This window comes from Trichosurus vulpecula, chromosome 6 (assembly GCF_011100635.1).
Source record: "Trichosurus vulpecula isolate mTriVul1 chromosome 6, mTriVul1.pri, whole genome shotgun sequence".
NCBI classification, from domain to species: Eukaryota; Metazoa; Chordata; class Mammalia; order Diprotodontia; family Phalangeridae; genus Trichosurus; species Trichosurus vulpecula.
Genome location: NC_050578.1, coordinates 264,372,571 through 264,385,776, shown reverse-complemented (window position 1 = coordinate 264,385,776; position 13,206 = coordinate 264,372,571). Strand labels below are relative to the sequence as shown.

At 38.6% G+C, this 13,206-nt stretch overlaps 2 pseudogenes; one reads left to right on the top strand and one right to left on the bottom strand.

Moving 5' to 3' along the window:
- The first annotated feature begins 1,178 nt into the window (after positions 1-1,178).
- LOC118855082 lies at positions 1,179-1,970 on the top strand (annotated as a pseudogene).
- A 927-nt stretch (positions 1,971-2,897) lies between these two features.
- Positions 2,898-3,857, bottom strand: LOC118853997 (annotated as a pseudogene).
- Between the last annotated feature and the right edge of the window lie 9,349 nt (positions 3,858-13,206).

The window sequence follows — 13,206 nt, the reverse complement described above, 5'->3', positions numbered from 1 at the left end:
GGTTACACAACTAAGTGTCTGAAGACAGATTTGAACTCAAGTCATTCCTACTCCAAACCCAGTGCTGTCTCCACTATGCCTCCAGCTGCCTCATATGTGTCAATAGAAATGTCTTTATAAATGACTCCACTGTTTTGATGTACAATCATACCACCACCACCACATTCCAGTGCAACATAGGAACCTGAAAGCGATCTTTTAATCTTAGTTGGTAGAGCAGCAATGCACACAGTCTGGGAGCTTCTGCCCAGATAGAAAACATTCAGGTGTAGGCCAGGTGAAAGACCATATGCTACCTGGAATTAGTCAAGATAAGTTTGGAGAGGCTTGCTGCTAGCTTGGCCTCACTTCCTGGTAATAAGTTTCCACCCACACTAACTCTTAAAAAATGAGATGCATAGTAGATAGCTCACTAGACCTGGGGTCAGGAAGTCCTGAGTTCTAATCTAACCTTACATATTCACAAGTTATGTGATCCATAGTGATTCATTTAATCCATATTACCTCAGTTCCTTTTATTGAAAATGGAAACTGTTGTGATGAGCAAATGGGATAATATTTGTGAAGATCTTGTCATGGTTTCTGGAACATGGTAGATGGTTAATAGATGCTTATTTCCTCTCTCCCTTCTGCCTCTTTTTCCCATTCTTCCTTCTTTCTTTTCTTCTTTCTATCATCCCTCCTTCCTTCCTTTCTCCCATTTTTCTCTCCCTCCCTTTCTCCCTTCTTTCTTTCTTTTTTGTGTCTTTGTTCCTTTCTTACTTTCCTTCCTTCCTTATCCATATCCTGCCTCCTCTGTAAGTTCAGCATCCACACACAAGCCTGATCTCACTGATAATCAGCATGAAACTTTTGACCTTCTCTTTTTGTTTCCTGAACCAATTTGCCCTTCCCATTAGATGGCCTCTTCCAACACTATATTTTATGTGCCACTACCAATATAGATTCTTTGGTGCCCGTAAGCAATGTTGACACAAGTCAGAGGTGGCAGAGCTGAATCACTAATGCAGACTATCATTTGAGAGCTCTTTTCATTGTATTCCACTGCTTCCATTGGCAGAGAGCCTTCATTATTTTTTCTTGCTGGGCTGCTGGCATGAAGGAGAGCCAGCTGGTCTCTCTCTGTGCAATCTGGATCCATCCTTCCTCCTGGAGCAATCCACTGAGATCTTGTCATCATGACTGAACAGATGTCCTTTCAGGGTACCCTTAACGGCCACAATGGCTGGGCGACCCAGATCGCCACAACTCCCCAGTTCCCTGAAATGATCCTGTCAGCCTCCCAAGATAAGATCATTATCATGTGGAAGCTTACCAGAGATGAGACAAACTATCAGATCCCCCAGCATGCCCTCAGGGGTCACTCACATTTTATTAGTGATGTGGTCATTTCCGCTGATGGCCAGTTTGCACTCTCAGGCTCCTTGGGGTGGCACACTAAGGCTGTGGGATCTTGCAACTGGCACTACCACCAGGAGCTTTGTTGGTCACACCTAGGATGTGCTGAGTGTCACCTTCTCTTCAGACAACCGCCAGATTGTCTCTGGTTCCTGGAATAAGACTATCAAGCTATAGAACTCCCTGGGTATCTGTAAATACACCGTGCAGGGCGAGAGCCACTCAGAGTGAGCGTCCATTTTTCACCCAAGAGCAACAACCCCATCATTGTCTCCTGTGGCTGGGACAAGCTGGTCAAGGTCTTGAACTTGGCCAACTGCAAACTGAAGACAATCCAGATTGGCCATGCAGGCTACCTAAACAGAGTTACAGTTTCTCCTGATGGCTCTCTCTGTGGCTCTGGAGGCAAGGATCATTGTGGATGAGCTTAAGTAAGAAGTGATCAGCACCAGCTGCAAGGCTGAGCCTCCCCAGTGCACTTCCTTAGCCTGGTCTGCTGATGACCAGACTCTCTTTGCCGGATACACAAAAACTGGGTACGAATGTGGCAAGTAATTATTGGCACTTGGTAAAGGGGTCAACCAGATTCTGAAATAAAGACCTTAATTTCTGCCTTTTGAAAAAAAAGGAAACAAGGCTTCTCCCACTGTATACAGTTTTTTAAATGATGGACCAGTGTAGATTAATATAATGTCTAATGCACCTGTCTAAATGATTGACCCAGGCTTACATAATAATAGTATCTAGCATTTGTACAGCACTCCTAGGTTTGAAAAGATATTTACTCATTCTCTCTCATTTGATTTCTTCAAACACCCTGTGAAGTATGTGCTATTTTATAGGTGAAAAAACCGAGTCTAAGAAAAGTCAAATAACTTTCAAGGGGTTGTAAAAATAGGAAGAGATAGGGGCAGAATTTGCAATCAGCTCTTCCTTATTTGGAGTGCATTACTTTACCCACCTAATGACCTGTTGTTGGTCCATCATTTTCCATTCATTTTCAAATTTTCTTGACTTTATTTGGCATTTTCTTGGCAGAGATAATGGAATGGTTTGCCATTTCCTTCTCTAGCTCATTTACAGAGGAAGAAACTAAGGAAATCAGGCTTAAGTGACTGACCCAGGGTGACACAGTGAGTGTCTGAGGCCAGATTTCAACTCAGGAAGATGAGTCTTCCTGACTCCAGGCATGACACACTATTCACTGTGCTGCCTTGTTCCATCTTAAATACATTCATTTCACAGAGATCTTAAGATGTGGACACAAGAAAACAGCAGAACTGAGAATTAAGGGTAGAAGTTACCATTTCGCTGAGGAATTAAGATACTGATTATTTCAAGGACACAAAAAATGTGATACTATTTTTGTGTGTGCAGAAATTAATGTAACATTATCTTGCTTACAGCAGGTGATCACTAAATATTGTCTTACTTACTGAGAGCAAAAATACCTTCCAAACCCAGCCATTAATGATATTTGGGCTGCTGTCTGAGTGGATTCACTTGTCTAAATTTCTTAAATGAACAACTACACACCTGTTTTCTAGACTTTTTCTGAGAGCCTCTTTCACATCCTTGTTCCTCAAGCTGTAAATGAGGGGGTTCAACATGGGGATCAATATTGTATAAAACACTGATGTCATTTTATCTGTGTCCAGTGAATGGTTAGACCGTGGCTGTAAATACATAAAGATCAGTGTGCCATAGAAAACGGTGACAGCCACCATGTGAGAACCACAGGTAGAGAAGGCCTTGAGTCTGCCCTCTGTTGAACGGATCCTCAAGATGGCGGCAATAATGAAGATGTAGGAGATGATGACAATCAACAAGGAAGAAATCATGTCAAATCCGCCAAATGCAAATATCAAGATTTCTTTAAGATGAGTGTCTGAGCAGGAGAGGGCTAAGAGAGGAATGTCATCACAGTAGAAGTGGTTAATGACATTAGAGGCACAATAAGAAAACTGGAATGTGATGATTGTGTTAAAGAGTGCCGCGGTGAAGCAGTATATGTAAGGAACAGTTACCAGCTGCACACAGAGCCTGCGAGACATTGCAACAGTGTAGAGCAGAGGGTTGCCTATGGCTACCTAACGATCATAGGCCATCACAGCCAAGAGAAACATCTCAATGTTTACAAATGAAACGAAACAGTACACCTGGATGGCACATGCATGGAAAGAAATAACATTGATTTCCTGAACAAAGTTAATGAGCATGTTAGGAGTAATGGTAGAAGTAACAGAAAAATCCACAAAGGCCAAGTGACTGAGGAAGAAGTACATGGGTGTGTGAAGTTGGGAACTAACCTGGATTAGGAGGATCAGGCCAAGATTTCCCACAACACTAATGGAATAGATGATGAGAAATATGATAAACAGTACAACCTGCAGCTCTGGACGGGTGGTGAGACCCAAAAGAATGAACTCAGTGATTTGAGAATGATTGCCTTTAGCCATCACTTAGACTTGAACCCCAATTGAACACTGATCTGTGAAACACCTAAATTATGAAATTAAATTTCTTACTTTTGTGTTGAGATTCAGATGTAGCATATCTGTTGGGCATAATCCATTTTCAGAAAAAAATGAATTAGAGAATAGGAACATTCTCTTAAGACGTCATATATGATTGGCGGTGGCAGGATATTACACAGCACCATCTGGGTCTTTTCTCTCTTATTCTGAAAAACAAGATTCCTTTCAATTAACTTTAAATAAGGAAATATCATAATTGGAAATGATGCATCACAACCAAACTGTAGTTTTTGCTCCTTGTTTTTGGAACAAACCTCTGCTTTTATTGGTATAAGGGAAACTCAGACAAGATTTTTAAAGAACTTACTATTTGTCAGGCGCTGCTGTAAGTCCTTGAGATTCTGGCCTCAAACAGCTCACATTCTAAAGGGAGAGACAACATGCAAACACATATACAAAGAAGATACATAAAGTGTAAATGGGTTGTAATCCCAAAGTATAGACATTAGCAGTATGTGTGTGTGTGTGTGTGTGTGTGTGTGTGTGTGTGTGTGTGTGCAGGAGTCTTCCATCTACCAAAAAAGATTGATACCTGGTATACACTTTATATTCTTAGAGAATTGCCAGATTATCGAAATGTCAAGTGACTTGTCCAGGGTCACAAAGCCAGTATGTTTTAGTGACAGGCCAGCTCTCTAATCACTAAACCACACTGATATTAATATTATTAGTGATGTTTTTATGTTATGGATATGGATTTTCTTTTTCTTGAAATTTTTGTCTTTTAAATATTACTGCTCTATCCTGACATGTTTTCAGTTATTTTGTAAAACTGTTGTTTAGCTACTTATTGCTCTAATAATATGTCATTCCTTTTCTTCTTTCAGATTGGCTAGCTTAATAAGGACCTAAATACATCATTTAAATGGCTAAGGATGGCTACAGAGAAGTATGGAACGATATACATGAACAGATGTAGCGTGAAGTGAGCAGAGCCAAGAAAATGACACCTTATGACTATAGCCATGTAAGTGAAAAACACAACAATGGAAATAATCCAAAAAGAAGGTTACAAAATTGCAAAGAATGTGCTCATTTCTAAGGAAGAAATATGAGAATGATAAAAGAAGAAAACATCTCTCTCCACTCCCTTTTGGAGGTGGGAGGTCCACGGATTTGCAACATGTAGTAAATTTTCAGACTTCTTATGAAGAATTGATTGTGGTTTTTGGTTGTTGATTTTTCTCTCTTTTTTTTCCTCAAAAAAAATCTTTGCTATTTGGGAGGGCCCTTTGGAAGGAGAAGTAAACTTAGTCAATTTGAAGACTATGCGTTCATAAAAGCATAGTTAAAAAATATGGCTTAGGAAACATTTATATACAGACAGGAAATCTGTCATATAAAATAAAAGCATTCACTTTTCTTATCTAATGCCTTTTTATCTTGGGTAAAAGGAAGTTTCCAGGGTCTAGAGAGAGCTCGTGTACATGACTTCTCAATGCTTTTGTAAGTCGTTTACCTGATCAAATCACATATTTATAGCTATCAGCCCCATTAGACATCTAATCATAGTCATAAATTTACAGATGAGGAAACTGAGTCCCATAAAAGTTAAATGACTTCCCATGTTCAAACAGTAAGAAGTCCAGCTAGGATTCCAGTTCTGGTCCTTGGCTCCAAAACTAGGTTTCTCTCTGTTCCATTTCACTATAGAGAATAAAACATATACCATTGCCAGTCTGTACTTAAATTGTACCCTCATTCCCAAGGCAGATCACAGCAAATATTAGTCACAATATCACCCACAGTTTTGACCAGGACTGCGTTGATTTCTGCTTCTAAATTGTGAACCCAAGGTTACCCTGATGTCAGCAACCCTGGCTTCCAGCATGAAATGGGAAGAATAGCATTGGAGTGGTAATCAGAAAGCACAGATTCAAATCTCTGCTTTCTATAGGGCTAGCCTACCTGTCTTTCTTCAGTTGTAAAAGGAAGGTAGTAGACAAGATTGTCTTTCAGGTCCATTTTATTTCTAATTTGGAGCATCATAAATCCTGGGATTCTGTGAACCTCCAAGTCATTACCACAGGGAGTATTGCTGTAGGTCAATAAAGAAACTAATGAAATAGTAAAGACCGTTAATGCCTTGCATGTGTCAGTAAATCAAGTATTGCTTTGGCTGTAGACTGCTGGAGAAGGGACTCCCAACAATGGATGCTAGAAACCTCTTAACTGGGGAATTAAAAAAAAAGCTTACAATTCCTTGTTCTGGAGCAAGCAGTTCTGTTTGTGGCCTTGGAATTTAAACTCCTATCACTGAGGAATAGGCAGTGTGTTATCATGGCTAGAGTCAGTCTCAAAAGTCAGGAAGACTGGTGTTCAAATCTTGCTTCTGAAACATACTGGTTGCATGATCCTGCTGTAAACACATGACATCTTTAGGTTTAGGCAAGTATCTATAGCTTTAAGTTTCAGAGATGGCATTGATTTGCTTTAATAGTAAGGATCCTCATCCCTGAGTATAGTCCTTGCCCACAACTCTTTGAAGTAAAATGGGCTTAAAGGTAGAAAGATTATTGTAATCTATTGTAACCACCTTTATTTTACAGATGAGGATCATTGGGTTTAGAGGAAATGAAGTAACTTGCTTGAAGTTACACAAGTAGTAAGTGGCAGAATATGGTTTCAAATTAGTGGCCTAGTCATAATTTTGGAAGATGATACTCAAATATTAAATAATTTTCTTTTGTAGTGCCATTTAAAAATTCTTCAAGAATATTGTACTCTATTACGATTTTCATTAACTATTATTTTTACATGAAATATTGTCTGATTTAATTGTTCTCCATTCCTTTTTGAAAATGAAATAAAAGAAGTACGTATATCCTGAATATATAAAGAATATATCAAAAATATACGAAGAACTTTGTCAGATCTATAAGAATACAAGTCATTCCCCAATTGATAGTCAAAGTATATGTGTAGGCAGTTTTCCAAGGAAAAAAAATCACAATATTTTACAGTCATATGAAAAATGCTGCAAATATTTATTGACTAGAAAAAATGCAAATTAGGAGAAGCTTGAGATTTCATTTTTTATCTACCAGACTGGGTAAAATAAATGAAGAGGAAAATAACATATGTTGGAGGAATTGTGAAAAAATTGGTCCACTAATTCATTGTTCGTATGGACTCCAAGCCTTTCAATATTGTATATCTGGTATCCTTTTTTTTCTGGATGCTCTATACTTTATTGATTAACTTAAACTGCTGTACCTGAAACCAAACATACACCCATGTCCTTGCACACGTACACATACACAAACTCACCCCCCCACACACACATATATGCACCATCCAGACAGAAAGAGATGCATATATGCATGTATATCTATTCATCAATCTATATATTTGTATTTTCACATTGTCTAATTTTTGCCTCAGAAGAAACTTATAGGGTTGGTAGGGCACTTATATCTTTCTCTTCTATTCAAAAGAGAACAAATAATCTTTTTTTGATAAAGTGTGATGTAATTATGGACAAGGATATCAGCCTTTTCATATTAGACTCTTGCCCACTGAAAAACAATCATTCTATGATGGAGGAAGTCTGAGCGGTATCAAGTGTTCTTCCATTACTAACTTATCAGGGCACAGAAGCAACCTGAGTTCTTGAAAGATATGTCAGTGGGGGATAAGCTCCTTCAGTTCCTCCAATGCTGGAATGGCATCAAGAATTGGTTGTATGGCTACAGTTGGTATTTTCTGTATCTGAAAATCACCCTAAGTTCAATGAGGCTCATAAGGATCACAGGTCTACTGTAGAGCCTGAAACATCTCCAGAAGCCAATTGTTTTGACTTCCATTTTACAGATGAAGAAACAGAGGTCCAGGCAGGTTAAGGTACTTGTCCAGGTCAGGCAAACTAAAACCATCAGAGGTCGGATTGCTACTTGGTTTTCTGATTCTGATTCTAGAGTCTGCTCTTTTGACTCATCACCAGAGAGATGACTTTCCTTTAGACATAACAGCTCTCCAAATTATCTGTTAAATTGTAACGGAGGGAATATTCATGACAGCGTTGTGTTATCTTGTAGTATTGAAATGGCAGGTAGTCGGGGTAACATTCAAGGCCAGGAGCATCTTTATTGGTACCTCTGAAATCTTGTAACCTTGTGGAAAGGCCAGGCTTACCCCTTGTCAAGACGAAGTCTTGATGTTATAAAGATTTAAAGAGTAAATGACAGAAGACAACTCACTAAAGTCAGCGTAAGTAAAAGGAAATTTCCATCTTCTCGACTGCTTTTCAAACATCTTCACTTTATGGACTGAAACATTTTTAATCTTTACAACTTCTGGCTTGAACCTTCCTCATGACCTCTTTTACCTCTATGTTCTTTAACCAGTAGATTAGAAGGTTCAATATAGTGATGACTACTGTGTAAAAGTCTGATGCTTTTTTGTCTGTGTCCAGTGAGTGGCTCAACCTGGGCTGTAGGTACTTAAAGATCAATGTGCCATAGCAATATGGCTACAACTTCATATGCTGTTTTTGGAGGTTTTTCACTGATAATAAGCCAAAAATTGACTCTAGGTATGCCACAAGATTCTTTCTGTGGTCATTTTATTGCTGTTTTTTTCTCTATTCACTCTTACTTGGTGACTCCATCAAATACCAAAAAGTGTACATAAAATCTCTATAAAGATTTGCCTCCCCAATCTATATATTGAATCTTAGTCACTATACTGAGTTCTAATCTCATATCATGAACTGTATATTGGACATTTCAAAGTAGATGTCCTAGAGACCATTTCAAATTCATATGAAAAACAGACCTCAATTTTTCTCCTAATATCACACCTCCACTATCACAGCAAAATCACCATTCTCCCCAGTTATCCCAAGCTCATAACCTTATTGCCATCCTTCACTCCTCGATCTCATTTACCCCACATATCTAATATGTTGCTAAATCTTGGCCTTTATTTTTTCCCAACGTCTCTTGAATATATCCCCTTCACTTTATCGACACAGTGACAATTTTAATTCATTACCTTATGATTGTTCTGTGTTCAGGGCCTACTAATTTGGAGACTCTGAAGAACCTCAGTTTTTTTTCCTAGAGTCATTTCATCTTGCCCAGAAAAAATATCCATTCTACTCACATACCACCTAAGTATGACGAGAGTCTAATCTAAAGGATAGGATATCGATGCTAGACTCACCCAGTTCATCTAACCCACCTGCTAGAAGTCAGATTATTCTGGCTCTGCATGCAATTGTTCAGTCTGAATTATTTACTGTTTTTCGTATCCCTTTGGGTCCAAACACAAAACCCCATGTTGGTTAAAAGAATAGTGATAGTTCTCAAGGGAAGATAGAACATATCTTCTTTTAATTACATTTGCAAACTTTAAATCACCAAAGAATAGAAGCCTCCAACCCCTTCTTAGTGGTATCTAATTCCATTTGTCCACACAACAATGATTGTCTTAGAAATAGTGTTGTGGAAACAGTACTGGCTGGGTTGTGCCTTCCATCTGTGTCTCTAAAAATATGGATGGCTTTAGACAGGCTTCCATCTCTTTGTGTTTCATCCATCATATGATGACAATTTCTCTTGCTCGTCTAGTTCGCAAAACCATTTTGAGGATTAAATTAGATCACTACCAAAAGTGTAATGACTAATGTATCTATCATTGACCCTTACTTATTTGTGCATTTTAATGAATTAAAGGAAATTATCAGTCAACAGTTCACATTAAGAGTTTATTTATGCTCCAGGCACTTGCCTAGAACCTTGGGATACAAAGACAAAGTTCAAAAAGGGCTGACATTGTATAGGGAAATTTGCATTCTATAGGGGAAACAAGAAAATTAGTTGGAAGAGGTCCTTGTAGCTAAAAGGGTGATGGTGGTAGAGATGAAATTAGTATGAGTTTCCTGTGAGAGTTGGTGCTTAATTAAGATTTGAATTCAAGATGAAGAGGGAGCATGCTCCAAGCAAGCATGGTAGACACTTTATACAGTGGTATAGAGAAAGAAAATAAAATATTTTTCTGTGAGAAATATCAAGAAAACCAATTTGATTGGATCACATAATACATTAAAGAAAGAAGGCTGAAGAATTAGGAGTTCAACAATATAGATGTTAGGTTATTTTAGAGTAACTAGATGGTGTAGTGGATAGAGAAGGGCACTTGAAATAATGAAGACCAGGACTCAAATCCTTCCTCAGGAATTTATACAACAGCAAAGAACCCTGAGTGAGGGACAGGAAGCAGCTTGTGCCAGGTCAGTCAGACCATTAGCACTGCTTCCAGTACCACCATTTCTGGGAGCTGGATGGTGACAGCCAAGTACCCTGGTTTCATGGTGTAGCCAGGAAACTATGATTGCAGTGGCTTCATTACAACTAATGAAGACCCAAAAAATACAGTTTTTCCACCGAAGTCCTTGGCACTGTCAAATGGCATCAGAAGCTGATATGATTTTATTGGTGACTTTTCCTTCTGATTGGTAAATTTCCTAAGGATCCTCCATTTTGAGGAAGGGTACAGTTACTCAGGCTCACGTGCCCGACATCCTTGACTCTTAACTTTAAATCTTTCACGTAGTCAATCTATGGTCAAGTCATCCTGGAATATCCCTTCACTGTTATGATTAGGTTAGATTGCTGATTTTCCCGATTTTGGGGGAGCAGCTTTGCCAGCCATGCTCACTTCTTCATTCCTCTCATACCTCTACTGATGTCTTTTTGGCCTTCTGCACCATGCCCCACCCCCAACTAAAGCCTTGTCTTTCCTTCTACCTCTTTTTCAGCTCCCATTTAATGTTTTGTTTTTCAGCGATAGAATATGAGTTTTTTGAGGGTAGGGACTTTCTTTCTTTTTGCTTTTATAAGTATATCCAACACTTAGCACAGTGCCTGATACATACTAAGCACTTATTGCTTGTTGAGTGAAAAAACAAAATTAAACAAAATAAAAAAATGAATGAAGTATATAGGAAGTAGTAGATTTGCAAGAACATAGAATATTTGAATAGGTTGGTTGGTTATGTTGTTGTAGAATGCATTCCTCATATAACATGAGCTTGACTAGCTAGCCTCTGAGCTTCCAGCTTAGAGATTCTGTGAGATAATGGATGGGAAAAGAGTTCTGGAAAAGTATCAAGCCCTATATAGAGGAAAGGGAGGGAAAGGATCAAGAGTTAAGTCCTTCTATGGGCCTAGAAATAGCCTAAGTGATTTTGCAAATATTATCTCATTTGTTCTTCTCAATAATCCAACAAGGTAGATGCTATTCTAATCCCCATTTTATAGTGGAGGAGACTGAAGCAAATAGAGGTTAAATAATTTGCCCAGGGTTATGCTGCTAATAAGTGTCTGAGACCAAATCTGCACTCAGATCATTCTGACTCCAAACCCAGTGCTCTCTCCACTGTGCCACCAGCTGCCTCATATATATCAATAAACATGTCTTTATGAGTGACTACACAGTTTTGATGTATAATCAACCCCCTGACGCCGTTTCAGTGCTACATTGGGACTTAGAAATGATATTGTAATCTTGGTTGCTGCAGCAGCAATGCACACAGTCTGGAAGCTTCTGCCCACGTGGAAAACATTCAAATGTAGACCCGATGAAAGACTATATGTCCTCTGAAATTAGTCAAGCTAAATTTGGAGAGGCTTGTTCTTAGCTTGGCCTCACTTCAAGTTGATAAAGTTTTCGTCCACATAGGAAGACCTGAATTCAAATCTAGTCTTAGATACTCATTAGTTATATGATCCTGGGTGATTCGTTTAATCTATATCATCACCATTCCTATACTGTAAAATATAGAGACTGTTCCTCCCTTCCTCCTTTCCTCCTTCCTTCGTTACTTCCTTCCTTTCTTAGTTACTTGATTTCTTACTTCCTTCCTTCCTTCCTTCCTTCCTTCCTTCCTTCCTTCCTTCTTTCCTTCCTTTCTTTTTCTTTCTGTCTTTCTTTCTCTCTTTCTTTCTTCTTCCTTCCTTCCTAGCTTTCCTTCTTTCTTTCTTTCTTTCTTTCTTTCTTTCTTTCTTTCTTTCTTTCTTTCTTTCTTTCTTTCTTTCTTTCTTTCTTTCTTTCTTTCTTTCTTCCTTTCTTTCTTTCTTTCCCTCCTTTTCCACATCTTTCCTCCTCTGTAAGTTCAGTATCCACAGGGAAGCCTGATCTCACTGGTAATTAGCATTCAACCTCTGGCTTTCTCTCTTTCTTTACTGAACCACTTTGTTCTTCCTTGGGCCTCTGGATTAGATGGCCTCTTCCAGCTGTAATACTATGTTTTTATGGGCTATGAACAATATGAATTCTTGGATCCCATAAGCTAAATTCACACAAATCAGTAGTAGCAAAGCCAAATCATAATGCAGACTATCAGCTGAGGGCTCTTTTCATTGTACTCCACTGCTTCCATAGGAAGAGAGCCTTTTCCCACTGTATACTTTTTCTCTGAGGGACCACTCTAGATTGGTATAATGTCAAATGCACCTATGTAACTTATTCAATCAGGCTTAAATAATAATGGTATCTAGCATTTATCCAGTACTTTTAGATTTGAAAAGCAGTTTTCTCATTATCTCACCGGATTTAAAAAAAAAAAAACCTGTGAGGCAAGTGCTATTTTATAGTAGAGGAAACGGAGGGTGAGAGAAGTCAAACAACTTTCCAGGGTTGCATAAATAGGTAGAGATAGAGGCAGAATTTGCAGCCAGATCTTCCTGACTTACAGTATATTAATTTACTCAAGGCATCAACTGTTGTTGCTATTCCAACATTTTTCAGTCATTTTCAAATCTTCATGTTCTTATTTGGCATTTTCTTTGCAGAGATGCTGGAATGGCTTGCCAGTTCTGTCTTTAGGTAATTTCCAGATAAGGAAACCAAGGTAATTAAGGTTAAGTGACTGGCCCAGGATGATACAATAAGTACATGTCTAGGCCCAGATTTCAACTTAGGAGGATGAGCCTTGCTGACTCCAGGCCTAGCAGCTATCCACTGTGCTACCTGCCTCCACTTATATGCATTCATTTCAGAGAGGCCTTAAGATTCGGACACAGGAAAATCAGAAGAATTGAGAATTAAGGATGGCGGCTACTGTTTTGCCAGGGATTTAAGATAGGGGTTGCTTCAAGGACATATAGAAATACTTGTGATACTTTTTTGCATAGACATTAATGTCACATTGTCTTGCTTATATCACGTACTCAATAAATACTGTTCTACTGTTGGAAAACAAAAGTACCCTCTAAACCCAGCTATTAGTCATATCGGGGTGTTTTTTGTTGCTGTATGAGTTGAT